The sequence below is a fragment of the Pseudophryne corroboree genome, chromosome 11 (assembly GCF_028390025.1).
Source record: "Pseudophryne corroboree isolate aPseCor3 chromosome 11, aPseCor3.hap2, whole genome shotgun sequence".
Classification (NCBI taxonomy): domain Eukaryota; kingdom Metazoa; phylum Chordata; class Amphibia; order Anura; family Myobatrachidae; genus Pseudophryne; species Pseudophryne corroboree.
The window spans coordinates 261,376,220-261,401,506 of NC_086454.1; the positions used below are offsets into that span (position 1 = coordinate 261,376,220).

Sequence of the window (25,287 nt, forward strand, 5' to 3'; positions counted from 1 at the left end):
GCCCAGGATCGCATTGCAATATGCGATCCCTTCGGGTGACCGCGATGCACTGAGGCATTTCTAGCAGAAGGTTCTCGGGGAATCCAGCCGAATCTACTCTCCCCGATCTGTAGGCTACAATGAGCTACTGCAGTCAAATATTGCAGTAGCTGCAGGGAACAATATCGGGAATGCGAATTCCCGATATTAATACTGTACATTGGGCATGCTTTGCATTCCGGAAATTGGTACATTGGGCAGCATTGCATCCCCCCCATAGAAATCTATGGGGGATGCGGCTGCGGGTGGAAATGGAGGGATCACTGTAGGTATCTCCGATACCTGCTGTGATTCCTCCTTTATACATACCAGGGAAACAATACTTGCGGCTAACCCCCCAAAACGGGTGTTTTTCGGGGACGTAGCCGGAAATATGTTTTGATAAATGGGCCCCTCTGTCTCTCTCCTTCTCCGTATCCTATCCCCCCTCTCTCTCCCCCTTTCTCTCTCGGGGGTCGAGGTGCCACCTGACCTGCAGTCATTTACTTCTACCACTGTCTACCATTATGCCTACTGTGTGTCATAATATGAATTTCGGCTCATACTGTGTGGCATAATGTGAATTTTTGCTCATACCATGTGGCATAATATGAAGTTCGGCTCATACCATGTGACATAATGTGAATTTCGGCTCATACTGTGTGGCATAATGAGAATGTGGCTCATACCGTGTGGAATAATGTGATTTTGGCTCATACTGTGTGGCATAATATGAATTTTGGCTCATAGTGTGTGGAATAATGTGAATTTGGCTCATACTGTGTGGCATAATATGAATTTCGGCTAATACAGTGTGGCATAATGTGAATTTGGCTCATATTGTGGGGCATAATGTGAATTTGGCTCATACTGTATTGCATAATATGAATTTCAGCTCATTCCGTGTGGCATAATGAGAATATGGCTCATACCGTGTGGCATAATATGAATGTGTCTCATACCTTTGGCATAATGTGATTTTGGCTCATACTGTGTCGCATAATATGAATTTTGGCTCATACCGTGTGGCATAATGTGAATTTTGGCTCATACTATGTGGCATAATGTGAATTTGGCTCATACTGTGTGGCATAATATGAATTTCGGCTCATACTGTGTGGCAAAATGTGAATTTTGGCTCATACCATGTGGCATAATATCAATTTCGGCTCATACCGTGTAGCATAATGTGAATTTTGGCTCACACCGTGTGACATAATGTGCATTTCGGCTCATACCGTGTGGCATAATGTGAATTTTGGCTCATACCATGTGGCATAAAAGGAATTTCGTCTCATACTGTATGGCATAAGGTGAATTTGGATCATACTGTGTTGCGTCATGTGGATTTCGTCTTATACCGTGTGGCATAATGTGAATTTTGGCTCATACCATGTGGCATAAAAGGAATTTCGTCTCATACTGTATGGCATAAGGTGAATTTGGATCATACTGTGTTGCGTCATGTGGATTTCGTCTTATACCGTGTGGCGTAATGTGAATTTTGGCTCATACTGTGTGGCACAATGTGAATAATGGGCACTACTGTCAGTAGCTGGTGAGCATGGGGACATGTGTGACAAATGCTGTTGTCTTACAGAGGAGGAGTCTTATGGCATAGAAAGAGGCAGATGTGGCTGTGATGGCACATGTGTATATTTTAAACTGTACTTGTGTTATATTAAAACTCAAATGTTCGGCCCCCTATATCTCCTGTATTTTTCAGAATGTCCCACTCAAACTTAGGGTGTAGGTGCTTACGGGGTGCAAGAGGTGAGGGGTGCATATGCACCTAGGCGCACAACCCTCTAGTTCTGCCTCTGGGTCAGGGATAGGTTGGGGAAGTGTAAGCAGCGATAGGGTGCAGCGGCAGCTAGGACTCAAGGTTATGCCTTACCGGACAGTCAGTTCCGGCCGGTGGTCGCACTATTATGTATCATTTTATTTCTCTGGAGTGTATTATATCTACTTTATTATTAGGAACTAGGGAGAAATTAAATTAAGCCATGTGATTTTGCTGAAAGAATGTAAAATACTGCTAGACATGTCCCTGGGCGGTGCTAGACATGCCCAAAAGGCGGTGCTAGACACGCCCAAAAGGTGGTGCTAGACACGCCCCTCCTGCGGTGCACCCCCTTATAAAATTAGCTGCGCACGCCTATGCAAGTATTCTGTAAACAGGGAACAAGGTGATATTCAAGACAGAACTATCACCCACAGACTATGATCAAGTGCAAGCCGCTATACAGATATTTCTAGCAACCACCGCAGAAGAGGATGAAGAAGAAACCCCAGAACAAATTAAAACCTGGCAAGGATGGGGAATTCCAGACAAGGTATGGGCAAAAGGAAAAAGAGATGTGGGACCCATAAAGGTCCAACCTGTGAAGCTATCAAACCAGGAACTGTACCAGTAACTATAAAACAGTACCCCTTGAACAAGGAACAGACAGCAGCCATAGGAGTACAGATCAAAGATATGCTTGCACATGATGGACAGCAATATTGCTGGACAAGACTTCCTCAAGGAGGAGCTACAAGCCCATCAGAGTTCACAGAAGCCATGGCCACAGTTTTGAAGAAATGGGCACCTGAGTATCCAGAAGAAACTCAGCTACTGCAATATGTGGATGATCTACTACTAGCAACTGATACCAAACAGCAATGCCAAGAAGAGACAATATCATTGTTAAAGTTTCTTGCAGATAAAGACTGCCGAGTGACACAAGCCAAGCTGAAATTTGCCCAGAAGAAAGTGATATTCCTAGGACACTGCATTTCTCAAGGAACATGCCACCTTACAACAGAAAGAATAAAGGTTATACTGAATGCTCCAAATCCACAGACCTTAACACAGAAAAGAGCCTTTCTAGGTTTGGTGTACTATGTCAAAGACTGGATACCAGGAGCTTCAGCCCTTATGCAACCACTGTATAATGCCAAGAAGACTGCTACAAACTACCAAGAAGAGCAAGAGACACAATGGGTGGCAGTTAAGCAGATGAAGGAAGCCATATGTTCAGCTCCAGCCCTGGGACTCCCAGACTACACAAAGCCTTTTTACCTTGTTCTGCCATGAACATAGGGGACATGTAACAGGAGTCCTGACACAGGAGGTCGCTTATTATTCAGCAGCGCTGGATGGAGTGATGCTAGGATCACCAACCTGCATAAGGTCAGTAGCAGCTGCAGCCATCCTAAAGGACAAATGTGCAGATGTTGTGATAGATCACCCAGTTACCATACAATTTCCACATGCAGTCACAGAAATACTGCAACAGGCATCTACAAGACATCTCAGCACAGCAAGGCTGACACAATATGAAGTAGCCCTTATATCAGCAAGCAACCTTACTATTAAGAGATGTACCACTCTCAACCCTGCAACTTTACTACCTCTTAAAGATGAACCTGACGGTTCAAAAGGAGGGAAAGATGAAGTACAGCCAGAGGAAAGAACAGAACCATACCCGGAAAAAGAACATGACTGTTTAGCCCTCATGGAGGAAGAAATACAGCCAGATTGGAAGATTGATGACAGATCGATACATAATACAACATTTTTAATATGCTACATGTATCCCATGGATCAGATCACAAGGGAAGAGAACAAATGACTAGGCTGGTACAGGACCATTGGGTAGCACCAGGATTTTATGTGGCAGCAAAGAACTTTACGGATCAATGCTGGATATGTGCAGAGAACAATCCAGGAAGAAGAACAAGAACAAGCTTTGGTCAAACACCACAAGCTTATTTTCCTTTCCAGAGACTACAAATTGACTATATACAGATGCCAAAGCATGGAACAAATGAATATGTTCTTACCTACTCAGAAATTTTTAGCAGATGGCCAGAGGCGGGTCCAGTAGCAAAAGCAAATGCTATCTCTACTGCAAGGAAAATAATAGCCGAAATAGTGTGCAGATTTGGGGTTCCAGAAGTAATAGAACGTCTGAATGGGACCCTAAAGCTTAAAATACAAAAGGCCATGCAAGAGACAGGGAAAGCATAGGTAAAGTGCTTGCCCTTAGCATTGTTTGCAGTTAGAACACCACCAGGCAAGGAAACAGGGTACTCACCTTATGAAATTTTATTTGGGACAAAACCCAAGACAGGGTGTTATTTGCCCCAGGCACTGCAGCATAAACATGGAAATATGACAGAGTATATAAAGCAGTTGAATGAACACCTAACTGAAATACATTCTCAAGTTTTATAGTCTGGACCTGAAAGAGCTGATCTTGGACCACACAGCATCCTGATTGGCGATTGGGTCTACCTAGAAAGGCACATGAGAGGAGCACTTGAGCCCAGATATGATGGTCCTTTCCAAGTGTTGCTAGTGACCCCCACCTCGGTGAAACTCGAGGGTCGAGATTCGTGGGTGCATGCATCACACTGCAAAAAGACCAAGATCACTATTAAACCCCCAGGAAAGTAGTAACCATGACTAAATACCCCCGAATTGTTAGAAAAAGGCATGCAGTGTGGCCAATACCACCGTGTGCAAAAATGGAAGGCAGGGATAAATGTTTGTGTGAGTGTGGGCAGGAACCAATGAGAAAAATAATGGAATGTCAGAAACAATGTAAATTCGATTATAGTACATGGGGAAAATACTTTGCAAGGGTGCAGACATGTTGGAAGTGTTGCCCAGAAAACAGTTTGAAATAGTCATGTATGACTGGATGTTGGACAAGGCCCTCCCTGCATAAAAGTAACGAATGGGCATGGCTGTTAGAAGCCAAGCATAAGAGAGACAGGAGGGCAGTAAGCAAAAATGCAGGAAATAGAAGATATAAAACAGCAGTTTGTGAGAAAGGTGGAGGAATCATCATGGACATGGGGAGACTGGGATTTTGGATGGTTAAACCCTGCAAATTGGTTCAAGGGGATTGGAGGATGGTTAATGGGCATTGTTCTCCTAATTGCAAAAAGTAACTGGAGTATGTTTCTTGGTATATGTACTCATACGTATTATTCTCTGTTGTATTTCATGCACTTCGAAAAAAGTAAAACGCAAGATAACCAAAAAAGAAACCTGCTAAACACGTAAGATTCGAGCATACAGAGGAAATGGATGAACGTGACCAAGATGAATATGATGATATTGAATCACGTAATGACAGACCACCCGTCTACAAAAATGGAAGCAATCAAAAAAGACTGTAAAAAGGACTCTTATGCATCTATGCCTTGTGACTATTTTGTCTGTACGGGATGGGTATTACCCTCCCCTGGCAATAGGCCCAGGGAGACAGACGTACTTGACCAGGTCATCGCCTGGCCTGCTCGGCGAAGTAGGGTAGCGAGGTATAGTGTGATGTCTTTTTGAGAATCAAAAGGAGGGAAAATGAGGAAGGTAGATGGGCAAGCATTAGTATGATTCTGCAACAAAGCCAATGTAACTCCATTTTGTTATATACAATAGATTATAAGCTTACTTTAGTATTAAGATATGAGATGTTTAAATATGCCTGGGAGAAGGAAAATTACAGTTGGCTGAAAGGAAACAAAAAGAAGAACTTGTGGCAAAGCCATTTCTGAGAAACGAAGCAAAAAGAACAACTTGTGGCAAAGCTTCTGAGAAATGGAGAAAGAAAAGGAAACAAGCAGGCGTTATCAGGAAGAGGACACAACTCTGAGGTTAAACTGTAAACTCCTCTGTGCCTTTTCAAACAAGTATATATGTATGTAATAATAAAAGAACAGAACTCAGATTGAATACACCAGGCTGAGTGTGTGAATATTTGATTTCTCCAGCTGGCTGCACGGCACATATTTTATTCACAGGTAGTTCTGAATGCAAAAGACAGGCTGTTGTTGGAGTCCTCTCAGAGAAGGCTGAGGCTAAAGGAGGTTTACCTCCAACAATATTCAGGAGGGGACTGTAGACACTGTCGAGACATTATGGGTAGAAATTGCATGCGGGGAAAAAGGAATAAAAAAGTTAGTATTGGGTGTATGCTATAGGCCGCCTGGTATCAACGTATCTGATGAGAAATTGTTACTAAAGCAAATTGAAAGAGCAGCAGGAGTAGGAGACATAGTAGTGATGGGAGATTTTAACTATCCAGAGATAAACTGGAAAAACGATTCATGTGATACTGCTAGGGGCAATATGTTTTTAAACACACTTAATGATAACTACTTAGTTCAACTAATTGAGGAACCAACTAGGTACAATGCAATCTTAGACCTGGTATTAACAAACAATGGCGATTTGGTATCAGGTATTATAGTAGGGGAACCCATAGGAAACAGCGACCACAATATGGTCACATTCAATATCAGTTTTCATAAACAGCCCTTTACTGGCTCAACTAGGACTCTAAACTTTAGCAAAGCGAATTTTTAAAAGATGAGGGTATTTTTCAAGGATATTGAATGGGAAGGTTTGTTTTTAGCAAAAAATACTACGGAGAAATGGGAGGTCCTAAAATTCCTGCTAGCTAAAAATACACTCAAATTTATTCCTACGAGCAGCAAAAAAAAGGAATAAAAATCATAAACCGATGTGGCTTAACAAAAAGATAAAGGAACTTATGGGCAAGAAAAGGCGAGCATTTAAAAAATACAAATCTGAAGGGGAAGCAGTCATTTCAGCACTATAAGGAATGTAACAAAATATGCAAAAAGGAAATAAGAGCGGCTAAAGTAGAAACTGAAAAACTAGTAGCAAAGGAAAGCAAAGCGAATCCCAAAAAAATCTTTAAATACATTAATAGCAAGAGATTAAAGAAGGAGAGTATAGGCCCTTTAAAAGACAAGTTGGGAGTCTTAAGCAAAAATGATAATGACATAGCGGATACACTAAATGAGTTTTTTTCAACAGTATTTACTAGAGAAGACCCAATTCAGGGACTAACACATAATCTCAATAATGAGAATATACCACTGATAGGTACTTATTTAAGCGAGCAAGTACTCTGTGACCGATTAAAACATTTAAAGATTAATAAGTCACCAGGTCCCGATGGTATTCACCCAAGGGTTCTAATGGAGCTTCACTCTGAACTTGCAAAACCGTTATTTTTGATCTTTAAGGATTCAGTAATATCAGGTATGGTTCCCAAAGACTGGCGTATAGCGGAAGTAGTGCCTATAATCAAAAAGGGAAGTAAAGCTGAACCAGGTAATTATAGACCAGTTAGTCTTACATCTATAGTGGGGAAAGTATTGGAAGGTATTCTAAGAGATAGTATTCAGAAGTTCCTTGAAGTCAATAAGGTCATTAAAAGGAATCAACATGGGTTTATGAAGGACAGATCCTGTCTAACCAACTTACTTGGCTTTTATGAAACAGTAAGCGCAAACCTAGATCAGGGTAAAGAGGTGGAAGTAATCTTTTTAGATTTTGCCAAAGTATTCGACACTGTACCACACATGAGACTTATCTACAAGCTACAAGAATCAGGGCTAGGAAGTACAATATGCACTTTGGTCAAAAACTGGTTAGATAATAGGGAGCAGCTCGTTGTGGTTAATGGATCTTTTTTAACTTGGACTGAAGTGCTAAGTGGTGTGCCGCAAGGCTCAGTATTAGGACCGATATTGTTCAATATTTTCATCAACGACCTAACAGAAGGTCTAGAGAGCATGGTGTAAATTTTTGCAGTTGATACCAAATTGTGTAAAGTTATAAATGCGGAGGGAGATGCCGAGTCGCTTCAGAATAACTTAGTTAAATTAGAAGCTTGGGCAGCAAAATGGAGAATGCGCTTCAATACAGACAAGTGTAAGGTAATGCACTGTGGTAACAAGAACAAAAATTACACCTACCTACTAAATGGGGTAAAATTAGGGGATTCTGTACTGGAAAAGGACTTAGGTGTCCTCATAGATAGCAAACTAAGCAGTAGTACCCAAAGTAGGACTGCAGCAAAGAAGACTAATAAGAAATTAGCATGCATAAAACGGGGAATTGATGCTAGGGACGAGAGTATTATACTCCAGTTATATAAATCACTTGTGAGGCCACACCTTGAATACTGTGTACAATTCTGGGCACCTTACTACAAAAAGGATATCCTGGAGCTAGAAAAGGTTCAAAGGCGGACGACCAAACTAATTAAGGGTATGAAGACGCTGGAATACGAGGAAAGGCTTGCAAGACTAGGCATGTTTACACTGGAAAAGAGGAGATTAAGAGGGGACATGATCAACATTTACAAATATATAAGGGGACAATATACAGATCTTGAGCAGGACCCGTTTTTGGTTAGATCAACACAGAGAACTCGTGGACACTCGCTCAGGTTAGAGGAGAGGAGATTCCGCACAATACGGCGTAAAGGTTTTTTTATGGATAGGACGATACGTGTATGGAATTCCCTGCCGGAGGGAGTTGCAATGGCCGACTCAGTCAACACCCTTAAGAGTGGGTTAGATAAATTCCTAATGGATAAGGATATCCAGGGTTACGGGGCATAGTCACGCAATATGGTTATTATAAAAAAGAGGGGTAAAATGTAACGGCAGTCATCAACTTCAGTCAAAATTTTATACAAAATAATCGTGCATAGGGGACCACAAATAGGTTGAACTCGATGGACAATTGTCTTTTTTCAACCTTAGATACTTTGGGGTATATGCAATTGCGGTCGAATTGCCGCAAATGTCGAAAAACGGGTCATTTGACACAAAAAATATATTCGACAATGCAATACAGAACTTTGACAAAAAAACGGACTTTTCAGATTCAACTTTTTGAAATTCGACAGGTGACAGATTCGACATGTCTGCAATGGTAAAAATGCGGCTTTTCGACAAAAGTATATTCAATTGAAAAATGTCGATTCGACAACAGTGCTTTTCGACAGTAAATTCGTCAATTTCATTCCGCCTCACTTTGCTGGCGGAATCTAATAAAAAAAAATTAAAACATGTTTTTTTTTTTTGTTTTTTTATTGCTTATAGCATATCTATTTATAAGAGAAGGGATTAGGTACTTGGTTTGTCTATTAGGATTTACAACTATTTATATATTTTTTAAAATAATATATTTTTTTAACTGACTAAAATTGAGAGAGCATGGTTTTCAGTGGGAAGGGGCGGGAATGGGTTAAAATTCTGAAAAAAAATGCGTGGGGTCCCCCCTCCTAAGCATAACCAGCCTCAGGCTCTTTGAGCCGGTCCTGGTTATAAAAATACAGGGACAAAATTGACTGGGGATCCCCCGTATTTTTAGAACCAGCACCGGGCTCCACTAGCTGGAGAGATAATGCCACAGCCGGGGGACACTTTTATACCGGTCCCTGTGGCCGTGACATTAAATCTACAAATAGTCACCCCTGGCCGGGGTACCCTGGAGGAGTGGGGACCCCTTAAATCAAGGGGTTCCCCCCCTCCAGCCACCCAAGGGCCAGGGGTGAAGCCTGAGGCTGTCCCGTCCCCCCCCATCCATGGGCTGCGGATGGGGGGCTGATAGCCTTGTGTAAAATCAAAGAATATTTATATATTTTTTTTGCAGAAGAACTACAAGTCCCAGCAAGCCTCCCCCGCAAGCTGGTACTTGGAGAACCACAAGTACCAGCATGCGGGGGTAAAACGGGCCCGCTGGTACCTGTAGTTCTTCTGCAAAAAAAATACCCAAATAAAAACAGGACACGCACACCTTGAAAGTAAAACTTTATTACATACATGCCGACACACATACTTACCTATGTTCACACGCCGACTGTGTCCACGTCTCCATCTGTCGATGTCTCCAAGAATCCGGGGTACCTGAAAATAAAATTATACTCACCTAAATCCAGTGTCCTGTTATTATTTGTAATCCACGTACTTCGCAAAAAAACAAACCGCATACCCGGACCACGGACTGAAAGGGGTCCCATGTTTACACATGGGACCCCTTTCCCCGAGGGTCCCTTCAGGCAATCAGGGAGCGCCACGTCGTGGCACTCTCCTGATTGCCTATGCGCGTCTGAGCTGTCAGACAGCGCATCGCACAGCCCCTCCATTATCTTCAATGGTGGGAACTTTGCGGTCAGCGGTGAGGTTACTCGCCGGCTCAGACGCGCATAGCCAATCAGGAGAGTGCCACGATGTGGCGCTCCCTGATTGGCTGAAGGGACCCTCTGTGACAGGAGTCACGGGGGGTCTCAGCATTCGGGGAAAGGGGTCCCATGTGTAAACATGGGACCCCTTTCAGTTCGTGGATCGGGTAAATGCGGTTTGTTTTTTTGCCAAGTACGTCGATTACAAAATAAAGAACAGGACACACTGGATTTAGGTGAGTATAATTTTATTTTCAGGTACCCCGGATTCTTGGAGACGTCGACAGATGGAGACGTGGACACAGTCGGCGTGTGAACATAGGTATGTGTGTGTCGGCATGTATGTAATAAAGTTTTACTTTCAAGGTGTGCGTGTCCTGTTTTTATTTGGGTATTTTTTTGCAGAAGAACTACAGGTACCAGCGGGCCTGTTTCCCCCCGCATGCTGGTACTTGTGGTTCTCCAAGTACCAGCTTGCGGGGGAGGCTTGCTGGGACTTGTAGTTCTTCTGCAAAAAACAATATTCTTTGATTTTACACAAGGCTATCAGCCCCCCATCCGCAGCCCTTGGATGGGGTAGACAGCCTCGGGCTTCACCCCTGGCCCTTGGGTGGCTGGAGGGGAGGGACCCCTTGAGTTTAGGGGTCCCCACTCCTCCAGGGTACCCCGGCCAGGGGTGACTAGTTGGAGATTTAATGCCACGGCCGCAGGGACCGGTATAAAAGTGTCTCCCGGCTGTGGCATTATCTCTCCAGCTAGTGGAGCCCGGTGCTGGTTCTAAAAATACAGGGAATCCCCAGTCAATTTTCCCCCCCGTATTTTTACAACCAGGACCGGCTCAAAGAGACGGAGGCTGGTTATGCTTAGGAGGGGGGACCCCACGCAATTTTTTTCAGGGTTTTTTAACCATTTTTGTGCCGTCCAAAAAGTCGAATCCAGGACGCACACTACCGTCAATTGGTCCGTTTTTCGACAGCGGGACTGTCGAATCCGTTTTTTATTGAATATGTCGAATTCCGGCACCGGCCGGCCGGAATTCGACGGTCGAATTGTGTCGAATTAAAAAACGGGCGAAAAAAAGCCGCAATTCGCCCGGAATTGCATATACCCCTATGTTACTATATTATATATATATATATATATATATATATATATATATATATATATATATATATAGAGAGAGAGAGAGAGAGAGAGAGAGAGCGAGAGAGAGAGTATACAGATGGAGCCACGCTAATCGTGGCTCCATCTGTGCCTGGTCACGCTATCTGTGTATAAAAACAACAACACAGCTGGCACTCACGGAGACTGAATAACTGACTGACACAGTTGCTTATGTCAACGTTTCAGGGCTAGTACCTTTTTATCAAGACAAACTGCAAAAAGACAAACAGACAAATATAAATACATTACCAGAGTCACCTCGTGCATGAACCATCAACTGCGCTCCGGGAGAGCGACCCGGCATCCCCAGGGGGTGTGGTCCGAAGGAAGTGTGTACCGTCACCATAGTAACAACACAAGGCTGGAAAAATGCACAAAACCAGTGTAAATAAAACCTCCCATTTGCAGCATACAATGCAATGACATGAGGGAAAAGAATAGATATACTGACTCACTGATAACATATAAAATGTAGCAGCAGTAATGCATAATAACAATATCTCAGTAACAATAATAGACTTAAATTGAGCCACGACTTGTCCTGTTGATGACTAAGTACACTGAGAAAAAAGCACACTGTTATTAATTAACAGTGCCGTAACTAGACATTTTAGCGCTGTGTGCAAAAAACGGCATCGGCGCCCCCCCACCCCCCCATGTAACATAAGGGCAGTACACGCTGTGGGTGCGCAAAAGAAAAATAGGGGCATGGCTTCATGGGAAAGGGGTGTGGCCACAAAATAATACCAATTCATATTACAGTGCACAGTAGTCTCCATTATTCAAATTACGCCACACTGTAGCGCCACTACACCATGTAGAGCCCCTTTTACACACGGACAGATTCTCATTTTTACACATTACGGCAGTCAGTCTCCCTTTTTACACATTACAGCAGACAGCGTCCCCTTTTTACACATTACGGCACACAGCGTCCCCTTATTACACATTACGGCAGACAGTCCCCCTATTTACACATTATGGAAGACAGTCCCCCTATTTACACATTATGGCAGACAGTCCCCCTATTTACACATTATGGCAGACAGTCTCCCTTTTTACACATTACGGCAGACAGCATCCCCTTTTTACACATTATGACAGCAGCGTACCCTTATTACACATTGCGACAGACAGTCCCCCTTTTTACACATTACGGAAGCCAGTCCCCCTTTCACACATTAGGTAGACAGGTTAGATAGATAGAATAGAATAGAATAGATGATACTTACCATCTGTCCGCTGGCTCAGGCAGTCGGGCTCCTCTGTGCTGGCAGCTCCGGAGGCAGGGGAGAAGGAGGAGGAGGGAGGGGGACTCGGGAGCAGCAGCAGCACTATGTAATTGGTGGCAGTGCCTCATGCAGCTGTCCCTCTCCTTCGCATTGGCTCGAGCATTCCCAGCGGCGACGGGCAGCCTATGTGGAAGGAGAGGGACAGCTGCAGCAGCACCACCAATTACACAGCGCTGCTGCATCTCCCGAGTCCCCCTCGCTCCTCCTCCTTCTCCCATGCCCCCGGAGCTGCTCCTCTCCAGCGGCAGCACATGCACACAGGCCGCTTGTAATGAGTCAGTTTGACTCATTACAATGCCACTGATGACTTTAGGGATGCGGACAGTTACACCATCAGGGCGACTGCGCTGTGTGCCAGGCACACCTGGCACACACGTAGTTACGGCTCTGTTAATTAATGCATGCGACTGTTGGTCAGTAAGGTAACTAGAAGCTGAGTCCCCTTGTGACATACCAAACTGTCTGACTACACTAACACATCATGCAACATATAAGTTGCAGCAGTGGTGATGTAAAAACACAGTATGACTATAGAAAGGAAATGCCACAATGGAAATTGTCTAATGCAATTAAGACACAATTTATCAAATGAAGACTATGGGGGTAATTCCAAGTTGATCGCAGCAGGACATTTTTTAGCAGTTGGGCAAAACCATGTGCACTGCAGGGGAGGCAGATATAACATGTGCAGAGAGAGTTAGATTTGGGTGTGGTGTGTTCAATCTGCAATCTAAATTGCAGTGTAAAAATAAAGCAGCCAGTATTTACCCTGCACAAAAACAAAATAACCCACCCAAATCTAACTCTCTCTGCAAATGTTATATCTGCCTCCCCTGCAGTGCACATGGTTTTGCCCAACTGCTAAAAAATGTCCTGCTGCGATCAACTTGGAATTACCCCCACGTTCAAGAATACAATAGCATCCTGCTGCAAATTAATGTACACGACTGTGCATCAGAAGATGAACCAATTGCTCAATCAAAAAATGTAGACCGTTGAATAATAAGGATGACAATTAATTAATCTATAAGAGCCTAAAAATGAAACATGAATGGAACAGGATAGTGTCACAGAAAGCATGTATACGAGAGCATGTCATTCAAACCAAATGGTTTAACAGTTTGCAGTGTGTGTATCCGCCGCGCTTCTTTTTGAAGTAGGATACGTCCACGGTTCCCACCTCTGACATTTTCGGGGACGCCATCGATGATTTTATAGCGAATTGATCCCAAACTATTATGAAGTTGAAGTGCCACAGTTTTAGCATTACCTAATGGCAAAACTGTGGCAGGGCATGCTGGGATGTGTAATTTCACAACAGCTGGAGAGCCACGGGTTGGCCATTCCTGCTCTAGGGAAGCTCGTATACTGGACCGATGGAGTGCAATCCTTTCTTTGAATTGGCGGATGGTTTTGCCAATATAAAGGAGCCCACATGGGCATTTGATATAATATACTACAAATCGGCTTGAGCATGTGAAAGGGTATTTGATACTGAAATTTTTACCCGATCTTGGGTGGTAAAAAAATTCACCGGTCTCGAGGCTGCTACACATAGTGCAGCCTAGGCACGTATAATAGCCCGCCTTACGTGACAAGAAATGTATGGGTACTGCCGGCCTGATGTTAGAAATGTCATTGTGCACAATGAAATCCTTAATGTTACGTCCTCTGCGATACGCAGGTAAGATGGAAGAAAAGACACCTGCGCTGTGTTATACCAGTGGGTTAATCCCTCTAATCTCTCAAAAAATCAAAATGACATAATTAATGATAGAGAAAATACAATTCAAAAAGGACGGTAGGTTTTTATGTTGAATTAATAAAATAATTTATTAAAATATTTGAAAACATATAGAACTTATGACATCTATATTTGGCTAAAAAAGACTCAGTTCATGGGTCATCAGCTTAAAAAGCTCAGTTCGTGGGTCAAGGACATTCACTATTCCCCTAGGAGAATTAAATAGTACCCCAGGCTAGGATTCTCTCCAGATTACGGTCCACAGTAAGGATATTTGGTGAGTGACAACTTTTGAAAGTCCCTCTTTTAAGCACAATGTGCAAGCTTTTTCATGCAGGTAGGGATTTTTTTCCCATCTCACCATAACAGGTTGGGTACAGACGATACTGCTGGACAGATTTCACTGATTATCCCCTGCTAAATTGGAGAACTTTCTACTTTCGACTGACCCGGACGGCAAGAATTGGTCTCTCCACCTTGGACCCAACCTGTTATGGTGAGATGGGAAAAAAATCCCTACCTGCATGAAAAAGCTTGCACATTGTGCTTAAAAGAGGGACTTTCAAAAGTTGTCACTCACCAAATATCCTTACTGTGGACCGTAATCTGGAGAGAATCCTAGCCTGGGGTACTATTTAATTCTCCTAGGGGAATAGTGAATGTCCTTGACCCACGAACTGAGCTTTTTAAGCTGATGACCCATGAACTGAGTCTTTTTTAGCCAAATATAGATGTCATAAGTTCTATATGTTTTCAAATATTTTAATAAATTATTTTATTAATTCAACATAAAAACCTACCGTCCTTTTTGAATTGTATTTTCTCTATCATTAATTATGTCATTTTGATTTTTTGAGAGATTAGAGGGATTAACCCACTGGTATAACACAGCGCAGGTGTCTTTTCTTTCGTTTTTTGTGACTATATTGGGGATTACCACCCCCTACACCAGCTGCTATTGACAGCGCACCCCATCCATATTTCTCCTTGCAGGTAAGATGGAGGTCTTTTTGAAGTTGTGTAACAGCTTATCCTGCGAAACGATCGGCCAAATTTGTTTAGCCATTTTCATGGCATTGCCACTGGTGGTTGAATAGTCCTGTGGCCAAACGATGTGATTAGGGTCACTCACTCTGTTAGTTTTTTGTAATAAAGTTGTGCGATCCTGTGAAAGGACCCTTTCCTTGGCCTTTTTCAAGTACAGTATTTCAATTTGTAGCCTCTGGTAAGGAATTTATGGGCAATAATATCCATTTGTTTAATCGCATCATCACGGTCACTGCAAATACGAAAAATTCTAATATATTGAGAATATGGTAACCCCCGCTTCGATGCTGGAGGGTAATGGCTATTGGCATGTAAGGTGGTAAAGTGGTATGTAAATAATGGTGAGCATCCTGTTTAATAGCGACATCCAGATAGTGTATCTCTTCAAAGCTGGTTGAGATAGTAAATTTAATAGACGAATCCAGTGTATTGATTTCCTGCATAGCACGGACAAAACTTTCCTCTGTGTCAGACCACAATATGAAGATATCATCGATGTAGCGAAAATATGCCTTGATTTTATTGTATGTAACTGGATTGGACAAAAACAGATCGTTCTCCACCTCACACATGAAGATGTTGGCAAAGTTCGGCGCTACGCAAGACCCCATTGCGCAGCCCGAGCTCTGTATGTAAATTCTACCATCAAATAAAAAGTAGTTATGGGTCAATGTCAATTCTAATAGACGTATGAAAAAGTCCACATCCGGACCTGTATATTTATTGTTACCAATGATAGAGCACCTGATTGCCTTAATGCCACGTTGATGGGAAATGTTTGTGTACAAACTAATAACGTCGATGATACACATAAGGTATTTATCGGGTAATGGAGTCAATGCTTCTTTCTGTGTCAAAACCTTGAGGCAGGTTTTTTGATCCCGCACGATAGGCTGCAGAAAAAAAATTGAGATATTTAGAAATCGTGTAATAAAAGGGAATCAAGTCTGCAATAATTGGGCGACCAGGTGGCTGTAGCGAGTTTTAATGCAACTTGGGGATAGTATAAAGGACTGGTGTAACTGGCCAGTCCTGTAAAAGAACATCTCTTGTTTTTGTATTAATGATACCTGCCTATCACCCACTATCTCACTGTCACCCCTAGCTCAGTCACCCACTATCTCCCTGTTACTCTTAGATCAGTCACCCACTATTTCCCTGTCACCCCTAGCTCAGTCACTCACCATCTCCCTATTACCCATGCCTCAGTCAGCCACTATCTCCCTATCACCCATGCCTTGGATTTGGTTTTGGATCTGGATGATTGTTTGAAAAAAACAAACATAAAAACGGCTAAAATCACAGAATTTGGGGGTCATTTTGATCTTACGGTATTATTAACCTCAATAACATTCATTTCCACTCATTTCCAGTCTATTCTGAACACCTCACACCTCACAATATTGTTTTTAGGCCAAAAGGTTGCACCAAGGTGGCTGTATGACTAAGCTAAATTACACAAGTGTGTGGCACAATCACCTGGCCCATCTAGTTGTGGCACTGCAGTGTCAGACAGGAGGGCAGATATATAAAAAAGGACCCAAACAGCACATGATGCAAAGAAGAAAAAGAGGTGCACCGAGGCTGCTGTATGACTAAGCCAAGCGACACAAGTGTGCGGCACAAACACCTGGCCCATCTAGGAGTGGCACTGCAGTGTCAGACAGGATGGCACTTTTCAAAAACTAGGCAACAAACAGCACCTCATGCAAAGATGTAGAAGAGGTGCAATGAGGCAGCTGTATGACTAAGCCAAGCAACACAAACAATTGGTCCATCTAGGAGTGGCACTGCAGTGGCAGACCGGAGGGCAGATATAAAAAAAAGTCCCCAAACAGCACATGATGCAAAGAAGAAAAAAAAGGTGCACCGAGGTTGCTGTATGACTAAGCTAAGCGACAAACCACCTGGCCCATCTAGTAGTATCACCCAGTGGCTGAATGTCGAGAGTGGGCCACAATTGTTCGATCCACTGATAGCATCTTCAGCACGCCCCTGTCATTTTTAGAAAATTCTGCAATTGGTGGACTTTTACGGCAGTACCCCAGGACTAATAGAGCAGTACCCCTGGACTCATACGGCAGTATCAGACAGGGTGGAACTTTTCAAAAACTAAGCCCCAAACAGCACCTCATGCAAAGATGTCGAAGAGGTGCAATGAGGTAGCTGTATAACTAAACCAAGCGACACAAACAATTCCCACTAAATTATACATTCAAATCACTGGAATTATACATCTAAATCACTGGAATTATACGTCCAAATCACTCACTGGAATTATACATCCAAATCACTGGAATTAAATGGCAAAATCACTGGAATTATGATGCAAAATCACTTCAATTATACAATCCAAATGACTGGAATTATATGTCCAAATCACTGGAATTAAATGGCAAAATCACTGGAATTATACGTCCAAATCACTGGAATTGTAATGCAAAATCACTGTCATTATACTGCAAAATCACTGGAATTATACGTCCAAATCACTGGAATTATAATGAAAAATCATTGGAATTATACGTCCAAATCACTGGAATTATACGTCCAAATCACTGGAATTAAATGGCAGTACCACTGGACATATACGGAAGTGTCAGACAGGATGGCACTTTAAAAAAATAGTCCCCAAACAGCACATGATGATAAGAAGAAAAAATGGTGCAAGATGGAATTGTCCTTGGGCCTCTTATGTTGTATAAACAGGGCATGAACACTTTAACAAACCAATAATTTCAGCGACAGTGTCAGGTTCGGTTTTGTTTGTGTCCCCGGAGGGGGCGCTAGTGGGTCAGTGGAGGTTGGAGGGAAGAAGTGAGGAGGCTGAATTGGGTTTCTGCGCATGGGCGCAATGATGTTTTATTAACTGAAAAGTTCACACAATAAGGCAGCAGAAATAAACAGTAAGGAATGCAATGATAATGGTGCAGCGTAAAAGCTGAGAGTCTATGGCAAATGTAATATGACAGTATGATGAATGAGTTCACTGGTATGGGAACCAGAGTTGTTTAAAACGTGGAGCCAGCAGAGATGGTAATATATAGGTAGCAAACCTGGTAGCAGATGCAGGAGACTTGGTAAAAGTTCACAGTGCAGTTGATGAGGCACAGGCAGCTAGCCAGCTGCTTCACAGGTGAGGTGATGGAATGCACCTGGAGAGAGAGAGTCTCTACTGCTGAGGCTGAAGCACACTGTGGATGTAGATAGGTGTGGAGCCAGATAGTAAACGCAGGGATTGCTGATGCTTGTAGTTCCACGGAGATGCAGGCAGGTAACCAGGAACACGGAGGAACAGAAAGGTAACCAGGAACACGGAGAATCCAGGCACATGGGTCGCAGGAGTGACACAAAGTTCAGGACAACTACAGGCTCATCCTGCAGCTCCTGATATACCCCCTGGTGTGCAGGCATTGGCTGGAGTGGAACGAGGAGGTGCGGCCAAGCACCGGATTGGCCGCCGCACTCAGACTGATGGAAACTGTCATGGCGGCGCCCATGCCTCGGCCCAGCGGGAACGCGGCGCGCTCTCACGCCTGCTGACAACAGGAGTGCTCCCAGGCCTAGAATGACGTCCGGCGACAGGGAGTCGGGTGACAGCAAAACGTAGGGACCCCGGACGGAGTCCGCACCGACGGACAGATGTAACTGTGGTGAGTCGATTCCTGACAGTACCCCCTCCTTTATGGGTGGGCACCGAACACCCACGTGGCTTGGAAGGGTGAGTTCTGTGGAAGGCACGGACCAACCTTGGAGCATGGACGTCTGAAGAATTCACCCAGCTTCTCTCCTCAGGACCATAACCGGACCAGTCGATGAGGTATTGCAGACGACCGTACCGGCAACGAGAATCCAGAATCTTCTCTATTTCAAACTCTACGCCCCGCTGGGTTCGTATTCTGGGACCAACTGGAAGAGCTCTTTGGAAGCGATTCAGGACTAACGGTCTGAGGAGAGAGACATGAAAGGCATTAGGAATTCGTAACGAAGGAGGCAATTTGAGTTTGTAAGCCACAGGGCTGATGACTCTTTCGATGGTGAAGGGACCGATGAAGCGCGGTGCGAACTTCATCGCTGGCACTTTAAGACGGAGGTTCCGAGTGGAGAGCCAAACCTTGTCACCAGTCTTCAGGCTAGGAACTGCGCGTCTTTTACGGTCAGCAAAGAACTTATATCGACTGGAAGCTTTCTTGAGGGAAGCATGAATCTTCTTCCAGGTTGAAGAGAACTCACCCAAAACAGCAGTGGCGGCAGGAACATCGATGTTAGGAAGATCTTGAAAATCCGGAACACGAGGATGTTGTCCATATACAGCAAAGAATGGAGTTGTTTCTGTAGCAGTTTGGTAGCGGAAGTTGTGGGCAAATTCGGCCCACGGAAGCAGATCCAACCAGTCATCCTGAGAAGATGAAACATAAAGTCTTAAAAAGGTTTCCAACTCTTGGTTTACCCTCTCTGTCTGCCCATTTGTCTGAGGGTGGTAAGCTGACGAAAACTTGAGGCTAACTTGCATGGCAGAACAAAGGGCTCTCCAAAACCTTGCCACGAACTGAACTCCACAGTCGGATATAATTTCAGTGGGCAGTCCATGTAAACGGAAAATCTCCCGTAGGAAGATTTGAGCAAGTTTTGGGGCAGAAGGGAGACCCTGGAGAGGAACAAAATGAGCCATTTTGGTAAACCTGTCAACCACAACCCAGATGGTATTATATCCTTGAGAAGAGGGAAGGTCGGAGATGAAATCCATGGACAGGTGTGACCAGGGACGGCTGGGAACAGATAATGGCTGTAACTGACCTGCTGGAGACTGACGAGGAGTCTTGTGCTGCGCACACTTAGGACAGGATGCCACAAAGTCTTTGATGTCGACTTTCATCTTCGGCCACCAGTATGTCTCGGAGAGGAACTTGAAGGTCTTTAGGACACCAGGATGCCCAGTGAATTTGGACTGATGAGCCCAAGACAGCAACTTGGGACGAAGTTCTGGGGAAACAAAAGTCTTACCAGGAGGCGGAGCAGGAGAAACTTCAGATGAAGCAAATACGACTGGATTCAGGATGGAATGCGGAACTGGATCGGACGTCCCTTCTTCGGACTCCATAGATCGAGACAAAGCGTCTGCTTTGATATTCTGGGAACCTGGGCGGAAATGAAGCTTAAAGTTAAAACGAGAGAAGAACATAGCCCACCGGGACTGGCGAGGATTAAGACACTGGGCTGCCTTTAAGTAAAGCAGATTTTTATGATCCGTATAGATGTTGAACGGAAATTTGGCCCCTTCCAGGAGATACCTCCATTCCTCAAGGGCCAGCTTGATCGCCAGTAGTTCTTGGTCACCAATGGAATAGTTAACTTCTGCAGGAAGGAATTTACGAGAATAAAATCCACAAGGGTGAATCTTCCCATCAGTTCCCTTCTGGGAGAGAACAGCTCCAACTCCTACTGTGGAAGCATCCACCTCCAACTCGAATGGCTTGTTAACATCTGGTTGAGACAGAACTGGAGCAGACATAAAAACCAGCTTGATTTTTTGAAATGCAGCTAAAGCCTCTTCTGACCAGTTGGAATGATCTGCCCCCTTCCGAGTTAAGTTGGTAATAGGAGCGATGAGAGTTGAGAATCGGATAAACTTCCTATAATAATTAGCGAATCCCAGGAATCGCTGAATGGACTTGAGAGTATTCGGAATGGACCAATTGGCAATAGCTTCCAACTTTGTCGGGTCCATCTGGAGATCCGATCCGGAAATTATATACCCCAGGAAGGGTATGGAAGAAACTTCAAAAGTACACTTGGACAACTTGCCGTAGAGACGGTTCTCACGAAGACGTTGGAGGACCTCACGGACTTGTAGACGATGAGAGAGATATCTTGGGAGAAGATGAGGATATCATCCAGGTAAACTACAAGATACTTATACAGAACGTCACGGAAGATTTCGTTAACGAAGTGCTGGAATACTGCTGGGGCATTGCTCAACCCGAATGGCATTACCAGGTACTCGTAATGACCATCTCGAGTATTAAAAGCTGTCTTCCATTCGTCACCACTATGGATTCTGATGAGATTATAGGCACCGCGGAGATCTAACTTGGTAAAGATGCGGGCTCCCTTGACTCTATCAAACAACTCAGTGATGAGGGGTAATGGATAGCTATTTTTGATGGTAATGTCATTGAGACCCCGGTAGTCGATGCAGGGACGTAATCCTCCATCCTTCTTTTTAACAAAGAAAAAGCCCGCACCAGCGGGTGAAGATGAGGGGCGGATGAATCCCTTCTGTAAGTTCTCCCTGATGTAATCGCTCATTGCCTCTGTTTCAGGAACAGATAACGGATACGTACGCCCCCTAGGTGGTTTTTTGCCGGGAATGAGGTCAATGGGGCAATCCCACTCTCTATGGGGCGGCAGAACATCAGCAGCCTTTTCACTGAAGACGTCAGAGAAATCTTGGTAGGCCACAGGAAGACTTGACTGGGACTTGACTTCAGAAGACCTTATAGGGTAAACTTGAGCTAAGCAGGACTGACGGCAATGTGAACCCCAGGAAGTGAGTTGTAACGTGGACCAATCAATTCGCGGATTATGTAGTTGGAGCCAGGGCATACCCAACACAATCTCCTGGGTTGCCTGAGGAATAACTAAAAACTTTATTAATTCAGAATGCAGGAACCCGACTCCCAGTACCACTGGCTTGGTCTGGTGAGAGATATAGCCCTTGGAAATCCGGCTACCATCCACTGCAGTAATGTAGACTGGATATGAGAGTTCGCATACAGGCAAATGAAACTTATCTACTGCAGCTTGAGTGATGAAGTTTCCCGCGGCTCCACAGTCCACCAACGCAGTTGCAGATTGGAGTCCAGCCGTAGTCTCTAAAGTCACAGGAAGAATAAGGTCTTGGTTTGAAGGAGCTTGTCTAGAAGATCCCAACTTGACTCCTCCTTTACAAGTCAGGATCTGGCGTTTCCCGAACGCACTGTACAAGAATTGATTTGGTGACCTGTAGCCGCACAATAAAGACACAGTCTCTCACGGAGTCTTCTTGACCGCTCCTCAGGAGTTAAGCGGGACCTATTAATTTGCATAGGCTCATCAGAAGGTGGAGGCTGAAATTGAACTGAAGGTACCATTCTTGACTTGCGAGGCTCACTATGAGCACGCTCACTGTTACGTTCGCGAATGCGAGAGTCCAACTTGATGCACAGAGAGATTAGTTCAGACAATTGCTCAGGGATATCGTGGGTTGCCAGTTCATCCTTGATCCGATCCGAAAGTCCATGCCAGAAGGCTGCTACCAGGGCTTGGTTATTCCACTGGATCTCTGCGGCTAACGTCTGGAACTGGATGACATATTGACCCATACTCCGGGTACCTTGACGAAGCTGAATAAGATCTGCAGAGGCTGATGTTGCACGACCCGGTTCGTCAAAGATGCGTCTGAAGGTTGACACAAATTCAGCGTAGTTGTTCATCAGAGGGTCAGCACGTTCCCACAGAGGAGACACCCAACTCAAGGCAGAACCAGAGAGCAGTGAGATAATGTAGGCAACCTTGGATCTTGGCGTGGGGAAATTGTGTGATAATAATTCAAACTGGATTTCACATTGGCTAAGGAACCCGCGACATAGCTTCGGACTGCCATCATATTTGCTGGGCACGGGCAGGTGCAAGCGTGACACTAGAGCTGATGCAGCCGACATAGAAGAACTCACAGCACTTGCAGGTGCTGGGGTAACTGGAACTGGAGAAGCAGGTACACTAGGCAGGGATTGTTGCAGTGTATCAATCCCGGAGGACATTCCTTGCAGGAACTGAAACATCTGCTGCTGCACAGCCTCTTGACCATCCAAGCGGGAGACCAGATTTTGTAAGGCCCCTGACCCCACACTCTGACCACCGTCCGAGTCCATCGGTCCTGAACTTACTGTCAGGTTCGGTTTTGTTTGTGTCCCCGGAGGGGGCGCTAGTGGGTCAGTGGAGGTTGGAGGGAAGAAGTGAGGAGGCTGAATTGGGTTTCTGCGCATGGGCGCAATGATGTTTTATTAACTGAAAAGTTCACACAATAAGGCAGCAGAAATAAACAGTAAGGAATGCAATGATAATGGTGCAGCGTAAAAGCTGAGAGTCTATGGCAAATGTAATATGACAGTATGATGAATGAGTTCACTGGTATGGGAACCAGAGTTGTTTAAAACGTGGAGCCAGCAGAGATGGTAATATATAGGTAGCAAACCTGGTAGCAGATGCAGGAGACTTGGTAAAAGTTCACAGTGCAGTTGATGAGGCACAGGCAGCTAGCAAGCTGCTTCACAGGTGAGGTGATGGAATGCACCTGGAGCGAGAGAGTCTCTACTGCTGAGGCTGAAGCACACTGTAGATGTAGATAGGTGTGGAGCCAGATAGTAAACGCAGGGATTGCTGATGCTTGTAGTTCCACGGAGATGCAGGCAGGTAACCAGGAACACGTAGGAACAGAAAGGTAACCAGGAACACGGAGGATCCAGGCACATGGGTCGCAGGAGTGACACAAAGTTCAGGACAACTACAGGCTCATCCTGCAGCTCCTGATATACCCCCTGGTGTGCAGGCATTGGCTGGAGTGGAACGAGGAGGTGCGGCCAAGCTCCGGATTGGCCGCCGCACTCAGACTGATGGAAACTGTCATGGCGGCGCCCATGCCGCGGCCCAGCGGGAACGCGGCGCGCTCTCACGCCTGCTGACAACAGGAGTGCTCCCAGGCCTAGAATGACGTCCGGCGACAGGGAGTCGGGTGACAGCAAAACGTAGGGACCCCGGACGGAGTCCGCACCGACGGACAGATGTAACTGTGGTGAGTCGATTCCTGACAGACAGGGTCTGCCACACGACTGTGGCTGAAATGACTGGTTTGTTTGAGCCCCCACCAAAAAAGAAGCATTAATCTCTCCCTGCACAAACTGGCTCTACAGAGGCAAGATGTCGACCTCATCCTCATCCTCCGATTCCTCACCCCTTTCAGTGTGTACATCCTCCTTCTAACATACTGTAGTATTAATTTGTCCCCACTGGAATCCACCATCACAGGTCCCTCTGTACTGGTCCCTCTGTACTTTCTGGAGGCAATTGCTAATAAAGGTCTTCCCGGAGGAATTTATAATTAATTTTGATGAGCATCATCTTCTCCACATTTTGTGGGAGTAACCTCCTGCGCCAATTGCTGACAAGGTTACCGGCTGCACTAAACACTCGGAGTACACACTGAAGGGGGGCAACTTAGGTTAAAATAAAGCCAGTTTGTGCAAGGGCATCCAAATTGCCTCTTTTTCTTGCCAGTATACATACAGACTGTCTGACATGACTACTTGGATGCTGTCACTCATATAATCCTCCACCATTGTTTCAGTGGTGACAGAATCATATGCAGTGACAGTAGATATGTCAGTAATCGTTGTCAGGTCCTTCAGTCCGGAACAGATGTCAGCTTTCGCTACTGACTGCCCTGCATCACCGCCAGCGGGTGGGCTAGGAAATCTTATCCTTTTCCTTGCAGCCCCAGTGGTGGGAGAAATTGAAGGAGGAGCTGTTGATGGTTCATGTTTCGCTTGGGTTGACAACTTACTCACCAGCAGGTCTTTGCACCTCTGTAGACTTGTGTCTGCTTGAAAGAGAAACACGGTGGCCAAAAATAGGATTTTGATAATACCGGTAAATCCTTTTCTCCTAGTCTGTAGAGGATGCTGGGGACGACATCAAGACCATGGGGTATAGACGGGATCCGCAGGAGACATGGGCACTCTAAAGAGTTTTCATTGGGTGTGAACTGGCTCCTCCCTCTATGCCCCTCCTCCAGACCTCAGTTGTAGGAACTGTGCCCAGGGTGACTGACATTGAGGAAAGAAATTACTTAACTAGTGGTGAGATATCTACCAACTCTCACCCTCAACCATGCCGCACACATGGCATTCAACATAACACACGCCAACAGGCATGAACTAATTGCAGCAACATGCTGAAACCAAGATAACACAACTTGTGT

The 25,287-nt window shown here is 44.6% G+C and overlaps 1 long non-coding RNA gene across 1 annotated transcript in view; it reads right to left on the reverse strand.

Moving 5' to 3' along the window:
* The window catches only part of LOC134969420 (uncharacterized), a 128,558-nt gene that overhangs the window by 27,766 nt on the left and 75,505 nt on the right, over window positions 1-25,287 (reverse strand). The window contains exon 3 of the long non-coding RNA XR_010189475.1: window positions 11,436-11,547. This is a non-coding gene — a long non-coding RNA (uncharacterized LOC134969420). The remainder of the gene's footprint in view (window positions 1-11,435; window positions 11,548-25,287) is intronic.